Source organism: Cibotium barometz, chromosome 50, assembly GCF_041138505.1.
Source record: "Cibotium barometz isolate CiBa-2024 chromosome 50, ASM4113850v1, whole genome shotgun sequence".
NCBI lineage: Eukaryota > Viridiplantae > Streptophyta > Polypodiopsida > Cyatheales > Cibotiaceae > Cibotium > Cibotium barometz.
The window spans coordinates 56310-66474 of NC_141095.1; the positions used below are offsets into that span (position 1 = coordinate 56310).

Sequence of the window (10165 nt, forward strand, 5' to 3'; positions counted from 1 at the left end):
GTACTTATGTGGTCTCAGCACATGATGGAAGTATTGTTGGTGAATCTGGAGAGCTAATTTGACCTGATACTCTTTTAGATCAGCATATACGCTCTCTCCTGCTCTATCTATCTTGAAGGTGGATGCTCTTTCTTTTGCTATGAGCTTCATTGAACTGGTGTCATAGCCACCTTCATTTAGCTTAAGTGCTCGAACCACCAAATCTCCAGTAATACTTACCTATACCTTCTCTCCGTCTTTGTCCGTCAAAGTGCAGGTGCCATCTTCTTGCAGTGTATCCAAAAACTCATGCGCTCTGAGGGCATCTACTTTGCACGGCTTCATGGCGAAGAAATCGTCAAAGCCAGTGAGTCTGTATATATGCATGCATTCTTGAGATGTTTGGATAGGGTACATTGGCGATGCATACATGATAACCCTCTCTTGCCCTTTTTCATCATTGATAGCGTCCAGTCCAAACACCATGTTGAACGGTGTTGTCCCAATAGTTGTTCCAATAGTTGTTTTATAAGCTACCCTGTATACCAAAATGGCGGAATGTAGTTTCATTTCCCAATCCTTTTTCGAATCACTCACAATCTTGGTCAATACTATGCCTAGTATCTTGTTCGTGCTTTTAGCTTGGCCATTTGCTTGTGGATGATAGGGTGTCGATTACCTCCAAAAGGTTTTCAATGACTTCATTCAAGAAGTGCTTTCCCCGATCACTTACGATTATAATCGTGAGGCCGTACCTTGTAAACACATTCTCGAACAAGAACTTTGTTGTTGTGCGAGCGTCGTTTTTCACTGTGGCTTTTGCCTCAACCCATTTGGTTACATAATCTGTGGCAACAATAATATATTGTGCATGAGTACGAGCAGCAGGTGGATCTATAGGTCCAATAAAATCAATTCCCCACTTAGCAAATGCTCGTGCTCCCATCATCGATCTTAGTGGCATCTCGTCTCAATGGATCGGAGCTTTATACATTCGTCACATCTCTTTACGTACTCTGAAGCGTCTTTGAACAATGTCGGCCACCATAACCCTGCTCTCATTATAGCTTTAGTTATCATGTTAGCAGAGAAATGACCTCCATGAATACTAGCATGAGCATGGGCTAACACTGCTACGTATTCTTTCTTTGTTACACAGATTCGCATTTGTCCATCTTTACCAAACGATGATATAGTTGATTGGCAATGATACAAAAGTCTTGAGCTTGTTTCTATAGGTATCTTTGCCTCAACTTGCTCATCTTCTCTGGAAATACACTAGTAGACAAATACTCTACAAGAGTTTCTTCCCACTTTGGCGCTATTCTCTTAGACCCATCACTCGTCAATCTATGCACATCATTGTTACAACTAAGTTAAGATTTCAATCCACAATAAGACACTTGTTTGGACCCACACGCTTAGCTGAGATCAATTCCTCTGTAAACCCTTTTATTTTACCTATGATCAAGTATGAGATAACATTTAATGTATATATCTTTATTTTAATCTAAGACATCTTTGGTAGTAACCATTTGTGTATCATTCTAAGAGTTTAAAAAAAAACAACAACAGCAACAATAACAAAATGGCTACTGCATTTCCAACCTTTCATGGTAAACAGGGAGAGGATGGTTGAGAGTTTCTTTGATAGCCTTGATTTGGCACACTTGATCTCAGGAAGAGATCAAGACCAAGTGAAGCTTCGAGCCTTTCCTCTAGTGCTTAAAGGAGAGGCTAGGACATGGTATGAGGCTCTTTCACCACACATAAAATCTGATTGGGGAGGGCTATGTACAGCCTTTTTGGCCAAGTTTGGTCATGGAGATACTCCTGAAGGGCTTTGGTAGTGGTTACTTCAACATAAACAAGGGACTCTTACTGATTATCCCTCTTATGAAGCTACTTTCTTAAATGTTTGGGATAGATGGGTGGCCTCGTTAGAAAATCACGGGGGTGCTTCAAACTTCCTAAAGAGGGAGAGATTTATTGCAGGTTTGTTTCCATAATTAAGACTCAAGGTAGAATTGAAATTCCCATCCACATTTGAAGAAGCACGAGAGATAGCCACTGCTAAGTTCAGAAAGCTTAACTTTCAGGCCCATAGAATGGGAAATACACTGGTAGAAAGAGAGGAAATAGAACGCCCCGATAGAAACACAAAGGAGAAGTCAAACCACACAACCATTGCAAGTAGGAGAGACGTCTCAACAAGAGCTCTTACAACGACTAACCCAACAAATAGAGAATCTCACCTTGAATCTAGTGCAGGAACAGCAACAACGTAATCAACCTCGTGAGGGGAATCGTAATCAAGGAAGACAAGCCCAAAAGATGTTGGAATTGTAATGAGTCGGGTCATGGCATGTAGTACAATTGTCCATATCCTAGGAGACTTCCGGGAGATATCTATCCCCCACGACCTCCTCCACTTATGGTTCAACAAGGTGCTACTCCAGCTCCACAAATCCTTCAACGACCACCACCACAAATCCTTCGACCACCACCACCACCACAAAATCCTGCTAACATTCCCCCCTTCCACAAAATGAAGGAGAACAAGGAGTCAACATCATCAAGTTAGAGGAGGCAAGTGATGAGGTTCCTTTGAACTTTGATGTCATGCCTGCAGAGAAACGCACAAGGGCTCATAACAAGGATGAAGACATACAGAGACAACCAAAAAAGAGAGAAAGAAGACAGAAGGAAGAAGCTGAAAGTAGCAAGAAGAGAAGATCAAGACAAACGGAGATTGGCATGGATGATTTTCCTCTTGGAAAGGACATAGAGCCTTACAACCTCTTGGGCGACTTGCAAGACCAACGTCCAAACATCTCTTGGCCTCAGCTCCTACAACTCTCACCCAAAGTTCGAAGGCAATGGCCTAAGTTGGTAAGCACTAGGTTGCCTACTAGAAAGAAAGCCAATGCTTCTTTAAAAGTCTTGGCTTCGAGATTACAAGATGATGTAGAACCCATCATTGATGCCTAGAGGGTAGAAAAGTTTCCAATGTGTATGTTGATGGAGGGGCACAAATGTGTGTAATCACAGAAAGAGTAATGAATTGGCTAGGGTTAGAAATCACAGTCATCCAATTGCCAAGCTAGATTAGCAAATAACTCTAGTGTCAAATGTCTTGGAATCATTGAGAATGTAGAACTTTTTGTTTGCAACATCAAAACATGTGTGGATTTATATGTCATGCCAGCAAAGGGGGAGGGCTACCCTATCATTCTAGGGAGGCTTTGGCTCATTGCAGCAGTTATTAATGCAGATCAAAAATGGGGAAGTGGGCAACTTGTCCTCAAGAAGGGTCGATCAGTGGTGTATGACTTGCGTGAAGGAAAGCAGCTATCACAAATAAAGGGTGTGGATGTGATCAAGCATCACATTGAACTAAAGCCAGGATCAAAGCCTGTGGTCCAGAAGCTAAGGCGACTTGGGACAGTACAACAAGAAGCTCTCTTAATGGAGGTAAATAGATTGCTTAAGGCTGGTTTCATTTACCCTGTCTCCAACCCAGAATGGGTATCATCGGTTGTTGTCACTCCAAAAAAAAAAGGAAAATGGAGAGTTTGTGTTGACTATAAACCCCTCAATGCATCAGCAAAAAGAGATCACTTTCCTCTTCCCTTCCAAGATGAAATATTAAATGAGGTGGCAGGTCATGAACGCTACACTACTGTATGTGATGGGTACTTAGGCCATTTCCAAATTAGGATAGTAGAGGGAGATCAACATAAAACTACATTTATCACTCCTTGGGGTTGCTTTGCATATCGGGTTATGCCATTTGGGCTCATAAATGCCCTAGCACTTTCACCAGATTCACAAGCTTTGTCTTTCAGCCATTCTTTGGAAAGTCTATTCGTGTATATTGGATGATTTTTGTATCTATAGTAGTCAAGTTCTTCATTGTCAAAAGGTAGAGGAGGGTCTACGGCTTCATCAATATGGGGGCCAGCTTAGCCCAAAAAAGTGTCATATTGCACAATCAAAAGTGACACTACTAGGAAATGTGGTTTCTTTCCAAGGCATCCAAGTGGATCCCTCTATGGTGGAGGCCATTATCTCTTTGCCACCACCCAAGTCAATCAAGGAACTAATGACTTTCAATCACAAAGTTAGGTATATGTCTCGCTTTATACATCTATTGGGCAGAAATCATTTCTCCCTTGCATCGATTGTCACATGAAGAATGCTTCAATGAGATTAAGGAGGTGCTTAGCTCTTACAAACTATAATGCCACCTAATCCTAAGAGCACCTATTATGTCACATGAGTGGGGAGAGGAACATGAAGAATGCTTCAATGAGATTAAGAAGGTGCTTAGCTCTTACAAACTATAATGCCACCTAATCCTAAGAGCACCTATTATGTCACACCTAGTGTGGGTCATGAAGCTATTGGGGCAGTTCTAATGCAAAAGGATCCTACTACTACATACATGCAGCCTATTTACTTTGCAAGCAAAGTGATGACTTCAGTGGAGAAAGGCTACACCGAGATTTAGAAGGTGGTATTTGCCACTATAGTTGCAACAAGAAAGTTTAGGTCATATCTCCTACCTTCCCAATTTGTCATACTCACCTTGCAGCACAATCTACCATATGTCATGCAACATATGAGTCTTTCATCTAGGATTGCAAAGTGGGGTTTAGAACTCCAAGAATTTGACTACACATTTCAGATCGAAGATAGCACCACCAGGGCAAGCCTTGCAGACATTCTCACATACAAAATGAGAGAGAAGAAAGAAGATTCGACATCCAAAAGCAAGGATTCAACATCACCTCAACAACTAGAGCTTGTTGGGGCACATACCTTGTTTTTTGATGGGGCCTATCGATGATCACAAGACAAAGAAGAGGGAGGCATCATCATTATAGATCCTCACAAGGAAATCATGGTAAAGAAAGCAGTTAGCCTATTGAATGTCCATTCAAATAATGAAGCTGAGTATGCTACACTAACAATGGGACTAGAAGTGTGCATAGAGCTTGGCATACAAAAACTCATAATAAAAGGTGATGCTTTGTTAGTCATAAGGCAAATTCAAGGGACTTGGGCATGCAAGAACTTCACCTTATTTGAATGGCTTAAAAGGGTTAAAGATTTGATGAAGGAATTTGAAGATACACAGGTACAACACATTGTAAAGATCAACAACAAGGAAGCAGACTCTCTTGCTAGTGAGAAGTTACAAGCAACCATAGGAGCTGTAAAATTAGATCAACCAAAGTATCGAGGTCAAGAGGAGCTACAAGACATTCTCTCCTTCTTGGAAACTGGTGAGTGCCCTAAACGATTGGATAAGGTGCAAAAACATACCAACTCATAGGGGAATATTTGTATCACAAGGGAAAAGACTTAGTGCTAAGGAGAGTGCCATGTGTAAAGGAAATTAAGGAAATTCTTCAATCGTGTCATGATGATGTTTGTGGTGGACATTTTTCTCAAGCAATCACTAGTAGGAAGATTCTACAAGCAGGGTTCATTTGGCCAAGCTTACAACGTGATGTCCAACATTGGTGCAAAACTTGTAAGGCATGCCAAGTGGCAGGAGATAGGCGGCTAATGTATGAACCTAGAGTGCCAATAATTTCTTATGGGCCTTTTGAAAAGTGGGGAATCGATGCCATTGGGCCACTCCCTTGCACAACGACAGGGAAAATGTTTATTATCATGGGCGTCGACTACATGACTCGATGGGTTGAAGCTACAAGCACCACACAAGTCACAGCTGAAGAAGTATCAAAGTTTGTGTTTGATCATATTTGTAGTAGGTTTGGTACACCCTTGGAGATACTCTTTGATAGAGGTCCAAGTTTCAGAGCCAAGCTTTTGGAGGATCTCTTAAAAAAGCTTAAGGTGAAGCATGTCCATTCCACACCTTACTATCCTCAGTGTAATGGTCTTGTCGAAAAAGTAAATGGTGTAATATGCAAGATTATTACTAAGACAACCCGCATGACTGGGACAAGCACTTGACAATTGCACTATAGGCATAGGACCTCCTTCAAGGTATCTACTCAGTTTACCCCTTTTCATTTGGTTCATGGCCAAGGGGCACTTCTCCCCATTGAAGTAGAATTGACAAATTTGCAACTTCTTCCAAAAGCTAAGGAGGAGATGAGTAGCACTTTAGATCAAAGAATCTTGGATTTGCAAAGTTTACAACTAGATAGAGAAGACTCCATCGACTATTACATTGCACAAGCAACAAATCAACGAGAAAATATCAGCAAGAAGCTAAAGGCAAAAGGGTTGGAAGAAGGAATGATGGTTCTCAGGTATGACAGCTGACTTGACTTTTGCCATGACAGCAAAGTTTTTACCTAGGTGGGAAGGGCCATTTCTCATTGAGAAGAAATTTGATAATGGGAGCTACAGACTCCAAGATCTTTCAGGGAAGGTCCACAAAACTAAGGTTAATGGTTGGAGGCTCAAGCCTTATCTACAACGAACAAATCCGCTGGCTCGTTCAACTTTACCAAGTGTTGAAAGTCCTCACATAGGTACTGGAGTAAAAGAGTGAATCTCACTCCTCCAAAAAAAAAAAAGACACCCATCATTGGTCTAGTGGCATCAATGTCTCTAGACTAGGGGGAGGGCTAAGTATGAGCCATGCAAATTTGCAACCTAAAAATGGCCGCACCTTATGAGAATCCCCTGAGTTTTTAAATAGTTATTTGTAAATATATCAATCACTTTTTTCTCCATCTCTCTCTCTCTCTTCCTCCCTCTCACTCCTCATACTTACATATTCTCTACTCATCCATTTTATATTTAATAAATATTTTTTATCTATGAAATAAAATAGTATTAACATAAAAAAAAGACTATGCTATGCTTACTTTCATATTTATATCTCATATATATGTTTTCACTTGTATATATACCTTGTACTATAAGAATAAGTTTTTCCCAGTTATCAACTTATTTAGGTGACTTTAGTCTCACCTTGAGTAAAAGTCATCCCAAAGTTCTTACTAGGATATAAGTGGGATTGGCACATTGACCTCTCACTTAGGTAGGGCTCCATTCAAGATATTCTTGGATTTTTTAAGAAAGAAGAGACAAGGGTCTTTTCTTAAAAAAGGATATTTTCAAATCCTTGATTGTCAAAGGGTAATGATTTCCCCCCCCCCCCCCCCCTTGATGACATCTTGAAATATTATTTCCTTTAAAGAAATGAGAAGATATTTGTAAGCTCGATCTCGTTGGAGGCTTCTTCCTACGAATTCTTCTTTGTCCTCTTATCACAAGGAAATCAACATTGGGTAGTTCATGAAAAGTAGCCCAATTTTGCCTTTTGAAGCACCTCATTCTGAGTTACGGATCAAAAGTTATGGCCAAAATAGTGAAACAGTGTCACACACAGCAGCAGCTGCTGCAGTAGATTGGATTACCCAAAGTAACAAGTGAAGGTGGCTTCAATAATTGATCTATGGTAAGCCTTGGAACCTTCAAGAACTTACCCTTGTAGGTAAGATAAGTGGAAAGATTATTTATGCTTTAAAAAAAGGGGCCATTTGCCTCATCATACATATGGACAACACCCCACATGTGCCTTGGACAAGAAGACACTTGGATCCCACCTATCCTAGTTGATACCCCCATGGTACCAACGACCCAAAATGGGATTGTATTTTCTCCCCTTTCTAAGTGTATTCTTGAAAAAAAAAATCTCCCCTAAACCAAGGTCAAATTGTAACTCTAGTTACTCAACCCAAGGCTGGAAACCCTATAAAAAGGCTGGAAACCCTATAAAAAAGGCCCCCTTGGTTCATGTTTGGGGCAAGCTCTACATACACACCACCACTCTCTCACCCTAAATGCTGAAGAAGGCTCTCCAAGAGTTCCCTTACCATAGCTAAACCCTCTTTTTGCAAGCTCTCTATTTCTCTCTCTCTCCAAGCTCTCTCTTGGAGGTAACCCAATCTCTCTCCCATTAATCTCTCCTCACCTATCCATCATTCTAGAATGCTTACACCCATGTACTAATATCCATAATAATCCCATCATTGAGAGTCTCTATACTCTATTGACAAGGCTTGGAGGCTTTGGAACATCGTCATCTCTCTCGTTTATTGTTGCACTCAAAAGGTTTGGCATTCGTGCTCTCTCTCCATTTTGTGCTAATTCAAACTAGTTTCTTTCATTTCATTTGCATATGTGTGACTGATCTTTTACTCAATTCATCACCTCCATTATGTGTTTGGTGTGTTGGCTCCACAAGTGGAGAAGGTCTCCGTGTGTAGAGCATTGTTTGGGTGGATGTTTTGAAGCACTAAAAAAAAACTACATGCATATGAAGTGGTTAGTTTGAAGGAAAGCAAGGGAGGAGTCTTAAAGTGGATTTGTATACATGTTTTGTGTTTGTGTATGACAAAGAGAGAGTTGATTTAATCATCCCCATCATCACAAAATTGCATTGTTCATAAATAGCTTCTCATCTTTTGTATGTGTTTTAGAGTGTGTGTGTGTGTGTGTGTGTGTGTGTGTGTGTGTGTGTGTGTGTGTGTGTGTGTGTGAGGTTCGGTTTCCTTACTCTCCCATAAGGTAAGGTGGTGCTCCCTATATTGTCTTCTTGGTGTGTGCATGTTACTCTTTTAGTGGGTGTTGGGCTCTTGGGTTGGTATAGAGGCTCTATCCTAGTTTTCTGCTCACTAACGGTAGTGTTTTAGTGCATTCTAGGGTCAGTGCTTGGTGAACCAAGGCTAAATTGAGGCACCTCAAAATTAGGTGAAAAATGGTAAAAATAGGTGAAATGTGGGAAAAAGGAGAGATAAGTGGTGGGTACTTATCAAAGCCCTCATATCAAAACAACTTAAAAGAAGGGCTTCTCTTCTCATTTTCCATCATCCTTCATAGAGAGCAAGCTCGTGCTCTTCGCCTCCATAGCCAACAAGCTCTTAGCTATAGTTTCTTCTCCTCTTTGCTAAGCCTTATACATGCTCAATCACCATCTCCCCTCTCTCTAAAGCTTGCAAGAAGAAGCCCTCTCGTCCCACAAAAGAGGTGCATTTATCCTCTTTTCCTTCTCATGTGGGTAGCACTCAAGATCAAAAAGAATGTGCCTCTCTTACACTTCTCATAGCTTAGATCTTCTCTTCTAAAAATCATCTCCAATCTCAACCAAGGCGGACTATAAGCTTTTCTTCACACTAAGAAGAAGTGGAAGAAGAAGAAGAGGAGGAGGAAGAAGAAGAAACCCTCTCTTTTCTAGTAATTTCGCCCCTCTTGCAACCAAGGAAGGAGAACTCCTTTTTTGTCCATATTTTTCGTGTCCCATGTCCACCATCAACAAACCTTCCTTCCAAGCTATAAAAAGTTACCTCATAAGGCCCTTTGGTGCAAGTGGAAGGAGGTGAAGAAGGCAAGAAAATAACCCTCATAACCTCTTCCTTGCTCACACCTTCCTTTTCGAGCCATCAACCAAGAAGACCCTCCATCCTCTAGCTTTCTTCAAAGGTAGATCCCTACATATTATGCTTGCTTTAATTCTTCAATTTTAACATATTAATTCTTATTTTCTCTCTCCCTAATCGTTTGCTAAGTTTCATTTTTTCAAGTTGAGAAGCAATGTTATTGTCTATCATAACCAAGTAAGAGTATGCTTGAAAATGATGACTTTATATCGTTAATTACTCTTGTTAATCACCTCACAACCCTCTTAGTAACCATTTGATTTTTGATGCTTATTATAAGCTATTCTTTTAGTTTTGCTACTTACATAGCACTGTTTATTAAGGAAGGTAGTCATTCTTTCTTGAAGGCTAGGATTATTATAATCAACTACTTCTGCTTTTATGAAAATTTGGATTCATCTTATTTTTCCTTAATCACGACTTAAGTAAAAAGAGGCATGTTACTATTTTGCAAGTCTAAATTCTAAGATTTAATCCTTCTTCGATCAAGTCTTGAAGTAATATTTCCATTCAAAGTATGTTAAAGCCAAGGAACCTTCTCCCCTCTTCTCTTTTGGAAAAACCATAATCGGTATACTTATAAAAATTAATCCTCTTCATGGTAATAGAGGTATGTCCTTAATCCAACTCCATGAAAATGTTGTTTAATAAAAAAGGAACTCTCTTGCTGTATACTCACTCATAGAAAGTTTCACAATTCTCTACAATACAGTTTCAAGTTGATGCATTCAAAGTTGAATTTACACTTTATT

General features: G+C 40.2%; 1 pseudogene; it reads left to right on the forward strand.

The window, feature by feature from the left end:
- The first annotated feature begins 1592 nt into the window (after positions 1-1592).
- Positions 1593-6517, forward strand: LOC147609688 (uncharacterized; annotated as a pseudogene).
- The last annotated feature ends 3648 nt before the right edge of the window (positions 6518-10165 follow it).